Here is a 21793-nt window from a genome sequence, read left to right as displayed (position 1 = left end):
GAACTACCGCACTGTACTGTGTCTGCTGCTAATATATAGACTGGTTGATAAAGAGATAGTATACTCGTAACTAGTATGTATGTATAAAGAAAGAAAAAAAAAACCACGGTTAGGTGGTATATACAATTATGGACGGGCTGCCGAGTGCCGACACAGAGGTAGCCACAGCCGTGAACTACCGCACTGTACTGTGTCTGCTGCTAATATATAGACTGGTTGATAAAGAGATAGTATACTCGTAACTAGTATGTATGTATAAAGAAAGAAAAAAAAACCACGGTTAGGTGGTATATACAATTATGGACGGGCTGCCGAGTGCCGACACATAGGTAGCCACAGCCGTGAACTACCGCACTGTACATTGTCTGCTGCTAATATATAGACTGGTTGATAAAGAGATAGTATACTCGTAACTAGTATGTATGTATAAAGAAAGAAAAAAAAACCACGGTTAGGTGGTATATACAATTATGGACGGGCTGCCGAGTGCCGACACAGAGGTAGCCACAGCCGTGAACTACCGCACTGTACTGTGTCTGCTGCTAATATATAGACTGGTTGATAAAGAGATAGTATACTCGTAACTAGTATGTATGTATAAAGAAAGAAAAAAAAACCACGGTTAGGTGGTATATACAATTATGGACGGGCTGCCGAGTGCCGACACAGAGGTAGCCACAGCCGTGAACTACCGCACTGTACTGTGTCTGCTGCTAATATAGACTGGTTGATAAAGAGATAGTATACTACTAATATTATATACTGGTGGTCAGGTCACTGGTCACTAGTCACACTGGCAGTGGCACTCCTGCAGCAAAAGTGTGCACTGTTTAATTTTAATATAATATTATGTACTCCTGGCTCCTGCTATAACCTATAACTGGCACTGCAGTAGTGCTCCCCAGTCTCCCCCACAATTATAAGCTGTGTGAGCTGAGCAGTCAGACAGATATATAATATATATAGATGATGCAGCACACTGGCCTGAGCCTGAGCAGTGCACACAGATATGGTATGTGACTGACTGAGTCACTGTGTGTATCGCTTTTTTCAGGCAGAGAACGGATATATTAAATAAACTGCACTGTGTGTCTGGTGGTCACTCACTATATAATATATTATGTACTCCTGGCTCCTGCTATAACCTATAACTGGCACTGCAGTAGTGCTCCCCAGTCTCCCCCACAATTATAAGCTGTGTGAGCTGAGCAGTCAGACAGATATATATAATATTATATATAGATAGATAATAGATGATGCAGCACACTGGCCTGAGCCTGAGCAGTGCACACAGATATGGTATGTGACTGAGTCACTGTGTGCTGTGTATCGCTTTTTTCAGGCAGAGAACGGATTATAAATAAAAGTGGTGGTCACTGGTCACTATCAGCAAAACTCTGCACTGTACACTACTGAGTACTCCTAATGCTCCCCAAAATTAGTAAATCAAGTGTCTCTCTAATCTATTCTAATTCTAAACGGAGAGGACGCCAGCCACGTCCTCTCCCTATCAATCTCAATGCACGTGTGAAAATGGCGGCGACGCGCGGCTCCTTATATAGAATCCGAGTCTCGCGATAGAATCCGAGCCTCGCGAGAATCCGACAGCGTCATGATGACGTTCGGGCGCGCTCGGGTTAACCGAGCAAGGCGGGAAGATCCGAGTCGCTCGGACCCGTGAAAAAAAACATGAAGTTCTGGCGGGTTCGGATTCAGAGAAACCGAACCCGCTCATCTCTAGAAAAGATGCATAAATCAATGAAAAAAAATACAGTAAAACGTGCAGTTGAAGCAGTAAGAATAAGAAAATGTTGGAAATTTGCTATGGCTTCGGTAGGCATCTCTGTTGTGGGTTGCTGCTACACTTGCATTGCTCCGCTGTTCCATAACTGAAAAGGATAGCTGTGCATCGGCATTGCGACCACATCGGAATCAGGCCTATTGAAATATTGCTATATTATATAATATTTTAAATAAACATGAGGGTCTTACTATGCATTTTTGATCACATTGTGAATGTACAATTATCATGGCAAGGTGCCCTCAGTTATATGATTAGCTACATTAATAATTCATTTCTAGAACAGGGTACATACTCCTCTCCATGCCTGCTTAAAAGTTAGTTTATACCCAATTTGTAAACAAGCCTACTTATGCTATGACAGCTACCTAGTTAAAGAAAAATGGTGTGCTGGTTTAAAGGTTGTCACAACCTAGAACATGTAGAAAAAAATACATGGTTTACACACGCACATTTGTTCAATTTCGAAAAAGATGCACAACTGCTATAACTGAATTATATCGATAAATGTGAAAGCCCTCTCTGACTGACTGACTGACTGATTCATCACTAATTATCTTACTTCCTGATATGTTAGGAAGCTGAAATTTAACATAAGTATTCTGCATTTGGGAAATAGGAAAACTACATAATTAGAATTTTAATAAACCTCCCCTAAGAGGATGAAAACGGGGTTGACATAATTACATCATTACCAATGAGTGGCTTGCATTGCATGAACGATAACCCCCAATATGTTAGGAAGATGAAATTTAACAAATGTATTCTTCAGGTGGGAAACAGGAAAATGAATAGATTAACCAAGATGGAAATCAGGCGCAACTAGGTATTGTTGTTCTAATGCTGCTGCTATAAAATCGGGATTAGTCAGTCCCAATATATCAGAAAACGCAAAAAAAAACATAAAATAGCACCACTAAATTGAATAAAAAATAGATTGATCGAATGAGAAGTTACACAAATAATTAGAACCAACAGTTTTAAACAATGGAAAAATAATAAAAGAATAAAAAAAGTTGCAATATTTGAAGCTGCACAACAGGTGGTGTCCGTTCCTATTAATTTTAAACTGGACTGCAGATAAGTGGATAATGGAATAAAAAAAGACTGATGGCACAGTCCCATTGTTATAACATTACCACAGTGGCACGGCTGGAGGTACAGTCCCTTATATGGTCCCTTGTACGTGTTGGCAATGTCCACGGTATAGGGTCCTCACCAGAATGCAGTGTCCTTGATGTAGATGAAATGTTGAGTGGGCTCCAAATGCAGTTTGTCCACCAAAAGGATTCTGCAGATTTTATGAGTCCAGTATTGGTCCGGGCACGTGAGAGGCAGCAACAGACTTGTGAAAGTGACCCAAGGGTGGCAACTGACGCATTTCACTGCAGAATCATTTTGGTGGACAAACTGCATTTGGAACCCACTCAACATTTCATCCACATCAAGGACACCGCATTGTTTCTTTTTTTCTGCACAAGAAAACTTTTTTGTGCCTGCTAGCAGTTCTATTAGCTCTTCCAAACCTGGGGACACACAGAAGAGGTATATTCAGGATAAAAATCTTCTTTGAAAGACCACTATTCCAGCAAAGAAACTGTGATCCATCTGGAAACGTAATACCATCTGTGAGTATCGGTATGCATCGCTTATAAATTCGAAAGAAACCTTTATATTTCTGTCTTAGTATTGCACACTGTGAGTCTCGGTACGCGAGAGATATTTGAAATAACTGATATATAATGTGAAAAATCTCTGCACTGAATTTGTGTCCAGAAATTACTTTACACATTGCATTTTTTATTTCTACCCATGTACTTAAACTCCTTAATGATCAACCGCTGAGAACCAATCATTTCAATAAGGACAACATCTTTGAAAATCCATAAAAGACCAGAAGGGGAGTTTGAATTCTTTCTTTCTTTATTTTCCATTTTTTAATTCACTCACTTTGCCTATAGCCATAGGGAGCGCCATGGTTAATGCACCACCCACCAGATTCTCCTTCTGGATATAGATTGTGTTGCCTTGAAGCTTCTAAAAGGAGATGGGTGGAATTCATGAAGTCAGCATTCAGAATGTCGACACCAGAATGTCATAATGTGCAGGTCTTTGATTGGCTAAGAGACAGACCACTCTCAGCCAATCAGTGACCTGTTCTCATGGTAGCAGCTGGTGATTGGTTTACAGGGGTAGAAGTGACACACATATGCTCCATCCATTTTTTTGGAGAAGAGCTATATGTACACACATATGGTGCTTTTGTGTCCAGTAGTTTGTGCCACATTTTTTTATTTTGTCAAGCCCTGGATACCTACTCAAGAAGAGGACCAACTGGTGCCTGGGATGCCTAGCGGACATGGGGACCAATTGGTTCTAGGCAGTGACGTGCGGTGAGGTAAGGCAGGTGAGGCAGAGCCTTTCCTGTCTTACTATCGTTTGTGCCAGAGTTTTGACTGTATAAAGTATATGTAGAATACAAATACAGGTTGAGTATCCCTTATCCAAAATGCTTGGGACCAGAAATATTTTGGATATCGTATTTTTCCGTATTTTGGAATAATTGCATACAATGATGAGATATACTGGCGATGGGACCAAATTCTAAGCACAGAATGCATTTATGTTTCATATACACCTTATACAGCCTGAAGGTAATTTTAGCCAATATTATTCATAACTTTGTGCATTAAACAAAGTGTGTGTACATTCACACAATTCATTTATGTTTCAAATACACCTTATACACACAGTCTGAAGGTCATTTAATACAATATTTTTTATAACTTTGTGTATTAATTAAACAAAGTTTGTGTACATTGAGCCGTCAAAAAACAAAGGTTTCGCTATCGCAGTCTCACTCAAAAAATTTCGTATTTTGGAATACTTGGATATGGGATACTCAACCTGTAATTTGTTTGAAATATCTTCTTTGCATTATTCTAATGATTTTTATAGCCAAAACTCTGGAGTAAAAAGTCTATGGCAGGTGAGGCAGTGCCTCACCTGTCTATCTTTTCCGAACATCTCTGATCAAAACTCATCAAATTTCCAGGAGTTTATACTGCTGAACCTCTGTATAATGCCCAGATGTATGCTTTGGCTCATATTTTGTGTGTAAATCTGTCTCTGGGGCTTGCCAGTACCTACTGAGCCATTTAGCTCACCGCACGTCCCTGGTTCTAGGGACATGGTATGTACAGTGATTCTGGGTGTGAGTGTGTTTTAAAGGATTAATGCAGTCGGTGTTCATGTACTGTGTTTATTTTAATATTTCCTTTACAGGGGATTATAGGTACCAGCAGGCCCTTAATGCCCAGACTTGCTGACACTTGTGGTTCTCCAAGTGCAGACTAATGGAGCAGGATTGTGGGGACTTGTATTACCACTGTTTTAAACAATATTACTTTAAATCTGATCTTGACTGTTATCAACCTTGCACCCACTGTCTAGGGGATAGCTCTGAGCTTCAGCACAGGCCTGGGGAATACCTGAAAAGGGGGCCTCTTTACTGGGGTGTTCTCCACTTTTTAAAAAATACATGGGCTGGGCTGACTAGTTGGAAAGCGGTTAAAATACTGCTAGTCGGGATCCCGGTGGTCACAGTGCCGACGCTGGAATCCCAACTAGTGGTGAAATGCCACCGCCATAATACCGGCAACACAGGTTATTTTCCCTCTGCGATTGTCCACAACACCCAAAGAGGGAGAATATAACCTGTGGCGAGTGCAGGAGCTTTCTAGCGCTCACCCTGTTGCTGGCACTCTTGTGGACGGGTTCCGCTGTCAGGATTATGACAGCCGGGATACCATCTGCCGGAAATTCATACTGAACCTCACTAGCTGGGGGGATAATGCTTTGGCTGAAGTGACCCCATCAACTGTGTCCCCTGGCTGTGGCATTACCCCCTGATAGTTGAGCCCGGTGCTTGTTCTTTAAATGCAGGGGGTCCCCATGCAAATTTTATCCCATAAGCTTAGGACCAGGGCAGGGCAGGTCCGGTGCTGGTTATATTTTTGCTATTTTTTTCTAATTTTTAACACTTTCTTTACATTTACACTCAGAGAAGCACTGCACAGATCACACTAGTCTGAGTTTGCTCCACGTTTATAAACACGATTCTTAGTTTATTTACGTGATGTATTCATTTCTATAGAAAGTACTTGCGAGTTGGTTCGATGGTGTAATTACTTCTATTTGTGTGTCTGGCCATATTTTTCTGTTCAAATCGTGATTGTACTCCCAGGTTTGTCTCTAATAAATCTCAATGTTTGAAAAAGGGCTAAACTCACATGAGAATGCAAACTCGGACCAACATGAGTCTTAGTAAATTAACACCTAAGTGTTCCTAGTATTTCAACAGACACACATTACACAGCAGAATCAATTGACCATCATCCAAGCACTATCCAGAAACTAGAACTGAACATGAAGCTTAGGTCATTGGAAAGTTGTACTCCCATAAGCCTCCTGTACCACCACAAAATTTGTTTTGTTTGAAAAGTTGCCTCAATTTGGTTTCATTTGGCTCCTTATTATATGCTTGGATTTTATGCATACTTGCCTACCTGACCCTCTCTATGAGGGAGAAAATGCTCTGTTCCTGGACTTTCCTGGTAATGTATGATTGCCATCACCTGTGGTGAAACACCTTTCTTATCAATTAACTAGTTCACCACAGGTGATGGCAATCATACATTACCAGGAAAGTCCAGGGACAGAGCATTTTCTCCCTCATGGAGAGGGTCAGGTAGGCAAGTATGATTTTATGTTTAATAATTTTGATTTCTTATGCTGTTAAGCATAATATCATTGATCCAGTGTGATATCCCCTTTAATTCTCATAATTTGAAACTAAAACTGACAAAAAATGTTGTGTGACTGATGTAAAACGGCTTCAAAGTGTGAGAACCTTATGTAAGTGTTCAGGTGCATTACATTTTCTTTGGGCAAGGGAGTTGTTCAGGATGTCTGTTTATAGCAATTAGCTGACCCATAATAATATATCCCTAATACTACCTTTAGGCAAATTCTGTTTTCAGTAAACAAGCTTAAATAATTCTGGAATAACTAAGACAGTTCCTTTAATTACTTCCAATGCACTTAAGATCATCAAAGTGTTTATAATGAAATATAGAAAACATTGAGCTATAATTACTAATGGTAATTTTCATCCTTCATAGAATAGACCAGAATTGTATGAAATTTTAGAATCCTGAAAGGTCAAACGCAGTTCTTTCCATTGTGAAATTTAGAAAATCTATCAAAAATAAACATCAGAATAGAAAAAAATATTATTGCTCATTGAAATATGCAAATTTTCAAAACTCAAATTGTAGCAGCGATTTGGTCTCTGGTAACCACACACAGGTTAATTATTTAATGATGTAACATATATTAATGAGATCTTTTTGGCATTTCGGCATTTGGAATACTGACACCAGATTTATGACACCAGTCAGAAGACCAGCATCGGAACTTCAACACTGCTCACTATGCAGATTCTGGAATCCCGAGGTAAGTATACTGTGGCTCGTTAGGGTTAGAAAACGTGGAGAGGGGATGTGTTTAGGTTAATGCAGTTTAGGGGAGATTAGGGTTAGGCTAAGGGGGGTTAAGGTTAGTCACTAAAAAGGGAGGGTTACAGTTAGGCACTAAGGGGACACAGCGTTATGCTGCTGGGTTGTGGGTTACGGTTAGGCACTAAGGAGGGGGGGTTAGGGTTAGGCTGCAGGGAGGAGGGTTAGGGTTACACAGCAGGTAGAGAGGGTTAAGGGGATAGGGGAATAGAGTTAGAATACTTACCTAGCATGTGTCCTGATTCTACAAGTCGGGATACCACTGTCGGTCTTATGATCGCTGGCATCCCATAACCAACCCATATTTATAAATATGGCAATAGATATTTATTATTTTGTTAATAATATAAAAGCATCTATCTTATAACTCAATCTTTTGTACGATACATGCATTCAATAATGCAATACTGTCCATTTATTATGTCCAATTATGTCCATGTTATTGGTCCATGTAACAAATATAATAAAATATATAAAAATATTTTTAAATAAATTACTTGTTGGAATGCTAACTACAATTTTTTTTACCTGTTCTATTGTACATTGCATCCTTTTCATAATCCATACCTGTAACAATCTGCATTTAGGTCACTATCACCTCATTGCATTTGAATGAGTACAATTATATCCTCATAAAGAAGCAAACTAATAGTACAGAATCCCAATGTTTTAGTTTAGATAAACATATATTAGTTATACTTTATTGCTATGACAACTATCCCATTAGGTCTGACTTAAGGAGGACAAATGGAAAAGATAAATTCAGTTACAGTGCATCTGGAAAGTATTCACAGCGCTTAACTTTTTCCACATTTTGTTATGTTGCAGCCTTATTCTAAAATGGAATAAATCATTTTTTCCCCCAAAATTCAACACACAATACCCCATAATGACAACATGAAAAACATTTTTTTTAGATATTTGCAAATGTATTAAAAATAAAAAACTAAGAAATCACATGTACATAAGTATTCACAGCCTTTGCTCAATACTTTGTTGATGCAGCTTTGGCAGCAATTACAGCCTCATATCTTTTTGAATATGATGCCACAAGCTTGGCACACCTGTCTTTGGGCAGTCTCGCCCATTCCTCTTTTCATCACATCTCAAGTTCCATCAGGTTGGATGGGAAGCATCTGTGCACAGCTATTTTCAGATCTCTCTAGAGATGTAAAATTGGAATCAAGTCTGGGCCACTCAAGGACCTTCACAGAGTTGTCCTGAAGCCACTCCTTTGATATCTTGGCTGTGTGCTTAGGGTCGTTGTCCTGCTAAAAGATGAACCGTTGCCCCATTCTGAGGTCAAGAGCATTCCGGAGCAGGTTTTCATCCAGGATGTCTCTGTACATTGCTGCATTCATCTCTCCCTCTATCCTGTCTAGTCTCCCAGTTCCTGCTGCTGCAAAACATTCCCACAGCATGATGCTTCTAACACCATGCTTCACTGTAGGGATGGTATTGGCCTGCTAATGAGCGGTGCCTGGTTTCCTCCAAACATAAGTTCAATCTTTGTCTCATCAGACCAGAGAATTTTGTTTCTCATGGTCTGGGAGTCCTTCAGGTGCATTTTGGCAAACTCCAGGTTGGCTGCCATGTGCTTTTTATTAAGTAGTGGCTTCCGTCTGGCCACTCTACCATACAGGTCTGATTGGTTGATTGCTGCAGAGATGGTTGTACTTCTGGAAGGTTCTCTTCTCTCCACAGAGAAATGCTGTAGCTCTGACAGAGTGACCATCGGGTTCTTGGTCACCTCCCTCACTAGGGCCCTACTCCCCTGATCGCTCAGTTTAGACGGCTGGCCAGCTCTAGGAAGAATCCTGGTGGTTCCAAACTTCTTCCATTTGTGGATGATGGAGTCCACTGTGCTCATGGGGACCTTCAAAGCAGCAGATATTTTTTCTGTACACTTCCCCAGATTTCTGCCTCAAGACAATCCTGTCTCAGAGGTCTACAGACAATTCCTTTGACTTCATGCATGGTTTGTACTCAGACATGCAGTGTCAAGTGTGGGACCTTATATATACAGGTGTGTGCCTTTCCAAATCATGTCCAATCAACTGAATTTACCACAGGTGGACAACAATTAAGCTGTAGGAACATCTCAAGGATGATTAGTGGAAATTGTGAGCTTCATGGCAGAGGCTGTGAATACTTATGTACATGTGATTTCTTAATTTTTTATTTTTAATAAATTTGCAAAAATCTCCCAAAAACTTTTTTCAAGTTGTCATTATAGGGCATTGTGTGTAGAATTTTGACAGAAAAAAATAAATTTATTCCATTTTGGAATAAGGCTGTAACATAACAAAATGTGGAAAAAGTGAAGCGCTGTGAATACTTTACGGATGCACTGTATGTTTTCTTAATTTCACTTGGACATAATATGTGTAATCTTTGTGTAATATAGTATTTGCAGAATACACAGATGAATTTATATTATTATTATTATTATTATTATCATCATCATCATCATTAGCATTATCACCACCATCTTTTATTTACATTGTGTTTCATATTTTCTTTAGTTTCAATGTTTCCAAGAATTTTCACTTCATCATCTAATTTATTTACTGTAGCAGCACTCTTTCCCCTTTCATTAAACCACCAGCGGTGTAGTTGGTGCAGTGCATCAAGGACCCTGGTGACAAATGGGCCAGCAGCTGCCCAGACTAGCAATGAGCAGCCCCTGGACCTGACCATCTTGAAAACATTGGACTGTACTAGGGCAGTGAGCATGGTCGGCTCCACTGCCTTGAGGTTCCTGCCCCTTACTTTAGGTAGGCATTACTGATTTCTGTGTGTGTGTGGCGGGGGGGTGGGGGCTAGGCTAGTGGTATAATGCTCTTGCAATATTCCCACCCTAGAACAAAGAGCTGGGAAGCCATCTCCTCTCCACCTGTACTCTGCATCCTCTTTTTCATCCTCCTATGCGCTGTCCCATTGGCTACACTCCTCCTGTGCACTGCATCCTCAGCTACCCTGCACCTGTGCTCTGCACCCAAGCTCCCCTTCTCATGTACAACACACTCTGTGAGTCAATGGGGAACTGGAGATGAGAAGTTCATGACATCTCATCCTCTGGGAAAATGAGGAGTAGCCTCACTGGAATTGAAAGAGAAATTAGCCCAGCCTTCCCTTCAAGTAGGGATAATTTAGATATTTTTGTTATTGGTGTGGGGGTGCAAAAATATAATTTGCAGAATACTGTTAAGATCAATTTTATCATGTTAGAAAGGAAAGATATTGAATAGTTGTTAACATTTTAATAGACTGTTATACTTTTTTCTTAAGTAATATATACAGTAGAGTGAAGCAATCAAGTTGCCAGCTGCAGGATACTGACAGCGGAATCCTGACAGCCAGTAAAATACCACCACCCGGAATCCCCACTCAGGAATTACGGTCGCCACTTGGCCCTAAGCATGGCGAGAGCAGTGAGCCCGTAAGGGGACACACTGCACTCGCTGCCGGTATTCTGGCTGTTGGGATACCAACAGCCATGATATCATACTGAATCCACAGTATGAACATGTGGCGCTCAAATTCTGTACTTGAAGACAAAGGGACATACAGAATACTCATGTTTCATGTAGAGATGAGCGCCGGAAATTTTTCGGGTTTTGTGTTTTGGTTTTGGGTTCGGTTCCGCGGCCGTGTTTTGGGTTCGACCGCGTTTTGGCAAAACCTCACCGAATTTTTTTTGTCGGATTCGGGTGTGTTTTGGATTCGGGTGTTTTTTTCAAAAAACCCTAAAAAACAGCTTAAATCATAGAATTTGGGGGTCATTTTGATCCCAAAGTATTATTAACCTCAAAAACCATAATTTACACTCATTTTCAGTCTATTCTGAATACCTCACACCTCACAATATTATTTTTAGTCCTAAAATTTGCACCAAGGTCGCTGTGTGAGTAAGATAAGCGACCCTAGTAGCCGACACAAACACCGGGCCCATCTAGGAGTGGCACTGCAGTGTCACGCAGGATGTCCCTTCCAAAAAACCCTCCCCAAACAGCACATGACGCAAAGAAAAAAAGAGGCGCAATGAGGTAGCTGACTGTGTGAGTAAGATAAGCGACCCTAGTGGCCGACACAAACACCGGGCCCATCTAGGAGTGGCACTGCAGTGTCACGCAGGATGGCCCTTCCAAAAAACCCTCCCCAAACAGCACATGACGCAAAGAAAAAAAATAGGCGCAATGAGGTAGCTGACTGTGTGAGTAAGATAAGCGACCCTAGTGGCCGACACAAACACCGGGCCCATCTAGGAGTGGCACTGCAGTGTCATGCAGGATGGCCCTTCCAAAAAACCCTCCCCAAACAGCACATGACGCAAAGAAAAAAAGAGGCGCAATGAGGTAGCTGACTGTGTGAGTAAGATAAGCGACCCTAGTGGCCGACACAAACACCGGGCCCATCTAGGAGTGGCACTGCAGTGTCACGCAGGATGGCCCTTCCAAAAAACCCTCCCCAAACAGCACATGACGCAAAGAAAAAAAGAGGCGCAATGAGGTAGCTGACTGTGTGAGTAAGATAAGCGACCCTAGTGGCCGACACAAACACCGGGCCCATCTAGGAGTGGCACTGCAGTGTCACGCAGGATGTCCCTTCCAAAAAACCCTCCCCAAACAGCACATGACGCAAAGAAAAAAAGAGGTGCAATGAGGTAGCTGACTGTGTGAGTAAGATAAGCGACCCTAGTGGCCGACACAAACACCGGGCCCATCTAGGAGTGGCACTGCAGTGTCACGCAGGATGGCCCTTCCAAAAAACCCTCCCCAAACAGCACATGACGCAAAGAAAAATAAAAGAAAAAAGAGGTGCAAGATGGAATTGTCCTTGGGCCCTCCCACCCACCCTTATGTTGTATAAACAGGACATGCACACTTTAACCAACCCATCATTGGAGTGACAGGGTCTGCCACACGACTGTGACTGATATGACGGGTTGGTTTGGACCCCCCCCAAAAAAGAAGCAATTAATCTCTCCTTGCACAAACTGGCTCTACAGAGGCAAGATGTCCACCTCATCATCATCCTCCGATATATCACCGTGTACATCCCCCTCCTCACAGATTATCAATTCGTCCCCACTGGAATCCACCATCTCAGCTCCCTGTGTACTTTGTGGAGGCAATTGCTGCTGGTCAATGTCTCCGCGGAGGAATTGATTATAATTCATTTTAATGAACATCATCTTCTCCACATTTTCTGGATGTAACCTCGTACGCCGATTGCTGACAAGGTGAGCGGCGGCACTAAACACTCTTTCTGAGTACACACTTGTGGGAGGGCAACTTAGGTAGAATAAAGCCAGTTTGTGCAAGGGCCTCCAAATTGCCTCTTTTTCCTGCCAGTATAAGTACGGACTGTGTGACGTGCCTACTTGGATGCGGTCACTCATATAATCCTCCACCATTTTTTCAATGTTGAGAGAATCATATGCAGTGACAGTAGACGACATGTCCGTAATCGTTGTCAGGTCCTTCAGTCCGGACCAGATGTCAGCATCAGCAGTCGCTCCAGACTGCCCTGCATCACCGCCAGCGGGTGGGCTCGGAATTCTGAGCCTTTTCCTCGCACCCCCAGTTGCGGGAGAATGTGAAGGAGGAGATGTTGACAGGTCGCGTTCCGCTTGACTTGACAATTTTGTCACCAGCAGGTCTTTGAACCCCAGCAGACTTGTGTCTGCCGGAAAGAGAGATCCAAGGTAGGTTTTAAATCTAGGATCGAGCACGGTGGCCAAAATGTAGTGCTCTGATTTCAACAGATTGACCACCCGTGAATCCTTGTTAAGCGAATTAAGGGCTCCATCCACAAGTCCCACATGCCTAGCGGAATCGCTCCGTGTTAGCTCCTCCTTCAATGTCTCCAGCTTCTTCTGCAAAAGCCTGATGAGGGGAATGACCTGACTCAGGCTGGCAGTGTCTGAACTGACTTCACGTGTGGCAAGTTCAAAGGGCATCAGAACCTTGCACAACGTTGAAATCATTCTCCACTGCACTTGAGACAGGTGCATTCCACCTCCTATATCGTGCTCAATTGTATAGGCTTGAATGGCCTTTTGCTGCTCCTCCAACCTCTGAAGCATATAGAGGGTTGAATTCCACCTCGTTACCACTTCTTGCTTCAGATGATGGCAGGGCAGGTTCAGTAGTTTTTGGTGGTGCTCCAGTCTTCTGTACGTGGTGCCTATATGCCGAAAGTGTCCCGCAATTCTTCTGGCCACCGACAGCATCTCTTGCACGCCCCTGTCGTTTTTTAAAAAATTCTGCACCACCAAATTCAAGGTATGTGCAAAACATGGGACGTGCTGGAATTTGCCCATATTTAATGCACACACAATATTGCTGGCGTTGTCCGATGCCACAAATCCACAGGAGAGTCCAATTGGGGTAAGCCATTCCGCGATGATCTTCCTCAGTTGCCGTAAGAGGTTTTCAGCTGTGTGCGTATTCTGGAAAGCGGTGATACAAAGCGTAGCCTGCCTAGGAAAGAGTTGGCGTTTGCGAGATGCTGCTACTGGTGCCGCCGCTGCTGTTCTTGCGGCGGGAGTCCATACATCTACCCAGTGGGCTGTCACAGTCATATAGTCCTGACCCTGCCCTGCTCCACTTGTCCACATGTCCGTGGTTAAGTGGACATTGGGTACAACTGCATTTTTTAGGACACTGGTGAGTCTTTTTCTGACGTCCGTGTACATTCTCGGTATCGCCTGCCTAGAGAAGTGGAACCTAGATGGTATTTGGTAACGGGGGCACACTGCCTCAATAAATTGTCTAGTTCCCTGTGAACTAACGGCGGATACCGGACGCACGTCTAACACCAACATAGTTGTCAAGGCCTCAGTTATCCGCTTTGCAGCAGGATGACTGCTGTGATATTTCATCTTCCTCGCAAAGAACTGTTGGACAGTCAATTGCTTACTGGAAGTAGTACAAGTGGGCTTACGACTTCCCCTCTGGGATGACCATCGACTCCCAGCAGCAACAACAGCAGCGCCAGCAGCAGTAGGCGTTACACGCAAGGATGCATCGGAGGAATCCCAGGCAGGAGAGGACTCGTCAGAATTGCCAGTGACATGGCCTGCAGGACTATTGGCATTCCTGGGGAAGGAGGAAATTGACACTGAGGGAGTTGGTGGGGTGGTTTGCGTGAGCTTGGTTACAAGAGGAAGGGATTTACTGGTCAGTGGACTGCTTCCGCTGTCGGACAAAGTTTTTGAACTTGTCACTGACTTATTATGAATGCGCTGCAGGTGACGTATAAGGGAGGATGTTCCGAGGTGGTTAACGTCCTTACCCCTACTTATTACAGCTTGACAAAGGGAACACACGGCTTGACAAATGTTGTCCGCATTTCTGGTGAAATACTTCCACACCGAAGAGCTGATTTTTTTGGTATTTTCACCAGGCATGTCAACGGCCATATTCCTCCCACGGACAACAGGTGTCTCCCCGGGTGCCTGACTTAAACAAACCACCTCACCATCAGAATCCTCCTGGTCAATTTCCTCCCCAGCGCCAGCAACACCCATATCCTCCTCATCCTGGTGTACTTCAACACTGACATCTTCAATCTGACTATCAGGAACTGGACTGCGGGTGCTCCTTCCAGCACTTGCAGGGGGCGTGCAAATGGTGGAAGGCGCATGCTCTTCACGTCCAGTGTTGGGAAGGTCAGGCATCGCAACCGACACAATTGGAATCTCCTTGTGGATTTGGGATTTCGAAGAACGCACAGTTCTTTGCGGTGCTACTGCTTTTGCCAGCTTGAGTCTTTTCATTTTTCTAGCGAGAGGCTGAGTGCCTCCATCCTCATGTGAAGCTGAACCACTAGCCATGAACATAGGCCAGGGCCTCAGCCGTTCCTTGCCACTCCGTGTGGTAAATGGCATATTGGCAAGTTTACGCTTCTCCTCCGACAATTTTATTTTAGGTTTTGGAGTCCTTTTTTTACTGATATTTGGTGTTTTGGATTTGACATGCTCTGTACTATGCCATTGGGCATCGGCCTTGGCAGACGACGTTGCTGGCATTTCATCGTCTCGGCCATGACTAGTGGCAGCAGCTTCAGCACGAGGTGGAAGTGGATCTTGATCTTTCCCTAATTTTGGAACCTCAACATTTTTGTTCTCCATATTTTAATAGGCACAACTAAAAGGCACCTCAGGTAAACAATGGAGATGGATGGATACTAGTATACAATTATGGATGGACTGCCGAGTGCCGACACAGAGGTAGCTACAGCCGTGGACTACCGTACTGTACTGTGTCTGCTGCTAATATAGACTGGATGATAATGAGATGTAGTATGTATAAAGAAGAAAGAAAAAAAAAACCACGGGTAGGTGGTATACAATTATGGACGGACTGCCGAGTGCCGACACAGAGGTAGCTACAGCCGTGGACTACCGTACTGTGTCTGCTGCTAATATAGACTGGTTGATAAAGAGATGTAGTATGTATGTATAAAGAAGAAAGAAAAAAAAACCACGGGTAGGTGGTATACAATTATGGATGGACTGCCGAGTGCCGACACAGAGGTAGCTACAGCCGTGGACTACCGTACTGTTCTGTGTCTGCTGCTAATATAGACTGGATGATAATGAGATGTAGTATGTATAAAGAAGAAAGAAAAAAAAAACCACGGGTAGGTGGTATACAATTATGGATGGACTGCCGAGTGCCGACACAGAGGTAGCTACAGCCGTGGACTACCGTACTGTGTCTGCTGCTAATATAGACTGGTTGATAAAGAGATGTAGTATGTATGTATAAAGAAGAAAGAAAAAAAAACCACGGGTAGGTGGTATACAATTATGGACGGACTGCCGAGTGCCGACACAGAGGTAGCTACAGCCGTGGACTACCGTACTGTGTCTGCTGCTAATATAGACTGGTTGATAAAGAGATGTAGTATGTATGTATAAAGAAGAAAGAAAAAAAAACCACGGGTAGGTGGTATACAATTATGGATGGACTGCCGAGTGCCGACACAGAGGTAGCTACAGCCGTGGACTACCGTACTGTGTCTGCTGCTAATATAGACTGGTTGATAAAGAGATGTAGTATGTATGTATAAAGAAGAAAGAAAAAAAAACCACGGGTAGGTGGTATACAATTATGGATGGACTGCCGAGTGCCGACACAGAGGTAGCTACAGCCGTGGACTACCGTACTGTACTGTGTCTGCTGCTAATATAGACTGGATGATAATGAGATGTAGTATGTATAAAGAAGAAAGAAAAAAAAACCACGGGTAGGTGGTATACAATTATGGATGGACTGCCGAGTGCCGACACAGAGGTAGCTACAGCCGTGGACTACCGTACTGTGTCTGCTGCTAATATAGACTGGTTGATAATGAGATGTAGTATGTATAAAGAAGAAAGAAAAAAAAACCACGGGTAGGTGGTATACAAATATTGACGGACTGCCGAGTGCCGACACAGAGGTAGCTACAGCCGTGGACTACCGTACTGTACTGTGTCTGCTGCTAATATAGACTGGATGATAATGAGATGTAGTATGTATAAAGAAGAAAGAAAAAAAAAACCACGGGTAGGTGGTATACAATTATGGATGGACTGCCGAGTGCCGACACAGAGGTAGCTACAGCCGTGAACTACCGTACTGTGTCTGCTGCGACTGGATGATAAATAATGATATAAAAAATATATATATATCACTACTGCAGCCGGACAGGTATATATTATATAATGACGGACCTGCTGGACACTGTCTGTCAGCAGAATGAGTTTTTTATTTTATAGAATAAAAAAACACCACACAAGTCACACGACGTGTGTTTAACTTTTACAGGCAGACATTCACAATACAATATAGTATACTATATACTGGTGGTCAGGTCACTGGTCAGTCACACTGGCAGTGGCAATCCTGCAGAAAAAAAGTGTGCACTGTTTAATTTTAATATGTACTCCTGGCTCCTGCTATAACCTAACTGCTCCCCAGTCTCCCCCACAATTAAGCTGTGTGAGCACAGTCAGATATTATACATAGATGATGCAGCAGCACACTGGGCTGAGCACAGATATGGTATGTGACTGAGTCACTGTGTATCGTTTTTTCAGGCAGAGAACGGATTATATTAAATAATATAAAACTGCACTGGTGGTCACTGGTCAGTCACTAGTATAACTAACTAATACTATCAGCAAAATTCTGCACTCTCTGTCTGAGTACTCCTCCTAAGCTCCAGTAAATGAAGTGTCACTGTCTCACTCTGTCACTAGTATAACTAACTAATACTATCAGCAAAATTCTGCACTCTCTGTCTGAGTACTCCTCCTAAGCTCCAGTAAATGAAGTGTCACTGTCTCACTCTCACTCTCCTATCTATTTCTTCTCTAAACGGAGAGGACGCCAGCCACGTCCTCTCACTATCAATCTCAATGCACGTGTAAAATGGCGGCGACGCGCTGCTCCTTATATAGAATCCGAGTCTCGCGATAGAATCCGAGCCTCGCGAGAATCCGACAGCGTCAGGATGACGTTCGGGCGCGCTCGGGTTAACCGAGCAAGGCGGGAAGATCCGAGTCGCTCGGATCCGTGTAAAAAAAGCTGAAGTTCGGGCGGGTTCGGATTCCGAGGAACCGAACCCGCTCATCTCTAGTTTCATGGATGTTCAGATTGCACATTGCTATTTCTAACTCTTGTTTGGAATTGAAATGGTTGAAAAAAAGAATTGGAACATTTGTGCGGGAGGTGGAGTTGGTGAACTGAAGCTTTTTCACTCAGGGCACCATAATGTTTAGTGCCAATACCAGCTGATGGGAGAGGGAGTGGAGCTTACAGACACTCAGCCTGATTACTACCCCCGTAATGGCCAACTAACCACCGGACCCCAGGAGAACCATTATTTGCAGACCAGGTCAGCTCTTTTCAAAAGTTATGTCACTGCACTGAATTGTGTGCTTGTCCCTCAGTCACTTTCTGCCTCCTGCTGTCTCACTCTGTGTCCTGCTGTCCCCTACTGCCTTATGCTGCTATCTATTGCCTCTTCTTGTCACCAACTGCCTCTCCCAGTCACCCTCTGCCTCCAACTGTCACCTACTGCCTCTCCCTGTCACACATTGCAACCCCTTGCCACCCATTACCTCTCTCTGCCTCTCGCTGCCCTTTGAGTCACTTAATGCCTTCCCCTGTCAGCCTCTCCTACCCAGTCTTAATTTTCCTCCCACTTCCTTCCAAGTCACCCTACAGGGGTATTCAATTAGCCCCAAAATTGCAGAAATTTACCGCAATTATCATTTTTGCCATTTTCAAAGCAAAAAGTCTGTTTTTGTGGGTATGTGTGCTCCTGCAATTCACCCTATTCATATGTAACGTAGAGAAATTGAAATTGCAAAGAAAATTGGTGTAGAAAGTGAAAAGTGAAATATGGGTAAATCTGTCTGTACCCACCAAAAAAGCTAAACTAACATTGGATAATAGTATAAAAGTTTATTATTGGTTTTATTAAAAGTATTTATGGTACTTTAATTGGGTCAAAAGGATGTTATATACATTTTTTAAGTAAAAAATGATATAAAGCTAATTTTTTTTCCAGCAAAATAAGTGCTAAAATTAAACTCGGGGTACATAAAAATGGGTATAAGTATATATTTGGGTCATTTTAGGGGACTTTTAAAAAAAGTGGAAACAGACAATTACTCCCATCTGCAAGTCTAAAAACACTTGTCCCACTCATAAAGCACCCCAATATACCTGTCCCATATCTTTTACCCCATTTTCTGTCTTTTTGCACTTTTCCACCCCAAAACTTTCCTGTTATTATTGGCCAATTAAAAATAATTGAAAATTTCTAAGTGCCTAATTATTCATTCAGGGGGGTGTCCCAAGTGTTCAGAATGAAATCCTAACATTTTTAACTTCAAATGGGGATTATTTTTGCAAGTTTATCACCTGGTCAGAGTTGGTGAATTGAAATTTGCTGCAAAATCACTACGAAAACTTTTTTGTGGAAAATTGAAAAGCATTTGGCAAAATAACTGCGAAATTGCGGTAATTTCGCATATTTTTATTGTGAAGACACATTTTCAACAGTAATTAAATACCCCCCTATGCTTCTCCCACTCTCTGCCTCTAGCTGTCACCCTCTGCCTTTCCTTGTCACTCACTGCCTCTCCCTGTCAGATGGAGGAGGGGGGCTCCAAAGCATATTTTTGCACCTGGACCCACCACTCACAAGTTTCACCACTGAAGCCATCTGTTAACCTTCAGAAATCAGGTATTTGAGAGGAGATACAAATACACATGTAGCCATGCTCCTCTTTACTGCTATGCCGCATGCTGCAACATGGCTTGCTGCATGGCATGCAAGACTGTGACTGTAGCCGGCAATTGCTCCATTAATGCCAGCTGCGAATAGTCGCAGCCTTGCATGCCATGCAGCATGCCATGATACAACATGCCACATTGCAGTAACATGAGCATGGCTACCAGTGGCAAATGCAGGATTTCTAGAGGGGGGTTTCCAAATGCCAGTCCACAATGCAGAACGTTGAAGCAAGTGCGGGAGTCTGGAGGAGCAGTAAAAGAACCTAGTAACGACCCTGGACATTAATGTAAATATTGTTCTTTTTTACACTGGATGCTGTATGGAATGCAGTATTAATATTTAACACTATAGATGGTCTATAGTATAGGCTGTATCAAACAAAGTGGTCATTAAAAGGTTAAACACACCATAGTTAAAAAATACACAAACATAATAGAACCAGTGCTACATTTTCTAAGCACACATTCTCCCACCTCATGGTAAGACTCCTGTCTCTTCTTCCTGGTAGCTACTCTGGTCCAGAGTACTGATTGAGGATTCAGATCCACACACAGCAAACTTGGTAGAAGTTTGCTACCACTGGGCATGTGCAGCAGCTCTGCTCTGTCCCTTAAACTGCATGGTGTGGCATCAGCTCTAGTAATCATATTATATACCATTGCTATTGTCATAATGTGAGACAATTGTCAAGAGGAGGGGGCTTTCCGAGCAATCGGTATCTCTGCCCCCCTGCACCACATTTGCCTATGGCTACATCTGTAGGTGGCAAAACTAATCTGACAAATAAGATTTGTGGGAAAAACATGGCAAAGCAACAGTGGCAATAAACATCCATAATGGTTCAATTAGAAGGCAAAATTGATACAAAGAAGACATGTCAGGTTTTACAGCCCCCAGGATGCCAGAGTGGTCCCAATAATAAATGCACAAGATCCAAACTAGAACATAAATTCTTTACAGTTTACAAAATCATTATTTATATACTTCATATGTCAGTCATGGCAGGAACAGTGCAAATACAATCCAGCATTGATCATTCAGTGGAATGCTCTCAATCTGCATTTTTAGAATGTGTAACATTTAGCATATTTTTTTTTTTTATGTTTTGTCCACATTTAAAGGAATTGAATTTGTTTAAATGCACTCTCACTCAGAAGTCAGCTTTGAATCCAGATAAGCAGTGAAAACCAGGAAAGGATTTCATGGCTGCTATTACTATGCTTTGTAAAAAAAAAAGAAGTTGTGTATACTCATGACAACACATTGTAACTCCCTATCAGGCATCATATAAATTAATTTCCATTCATTTGATAAAAAACAAAACAAAAGCATACATCTTAAGAACATGGCAAATAACTTATTAGATAAATGACGAATATATATGGTAGATATGCTCTCTGCAGTCAGTTATGGTACAGTTGCGCTTTACAGGAAAACAAACATGGCCTTGATAAAAGTATATAATATATATATATATATATATAGCAATGGGACCTTTATCTTCATTTATGTTTGTACTCAAAATGACCTCTGATTTTATTAGTAATGGAATCTAATGACATCATTTTCCAACAGCCTTGATCTTTAACCCAGTTTGATCTAAACCAGACTCCCTTGGAATGATATCATTAAGGTAAATCCCTGAAAGAAAGGGTAGACCATTCTACTACAAACTGTTTAATGATATTGAGTTACTTAAAATGATTTCACCCACCAAAGTAAACCTTATACAGAATAACATAAAAAATGGCATCTATAGATAATTATTTTATAGCACAATTTTAAATGTAATGATTAATATGTAGTGCTGTAAAGGGCTCATATCACACGGGCACGCACAGACACACACGTACACACACACACACGCACAAACAAACAATTATAAAATACATACTATGAGGAACAAACACAGTGGTGAAAGATAAAAAAAGATGGTGTGAAGTCATAAGTTACCAAGCTATATACACATCTTAACATTGTACAGTAACAAAAAAATCACCTTAAATAGTTTTTATTAGATTGTCAGTGTTACCTCTAAATACCTTTTAAATATTTTATGATTGAAAAGCAAAGCTGAAGGCCCATAATTTAAATCATTCATTTAGTA

This window comes from Pseudophryne corroboree, chromosome 5 (assembly GCF_028390025.1).
Source record: "Pseudophryne corroboree isolate aPseCor3 chromosome 5, aPseCor3.hap2, whole genome shotgun sequence".
Taxonomy (NCBI): Eukaryota; Metazoa; Chordata; class Amphibia; order Anura; family Myobatrachidae; genus Pseudophryne; species Pseudophryne corroboree.
This window is presented reverse-complemented; position numbering follows the sequence as displayed.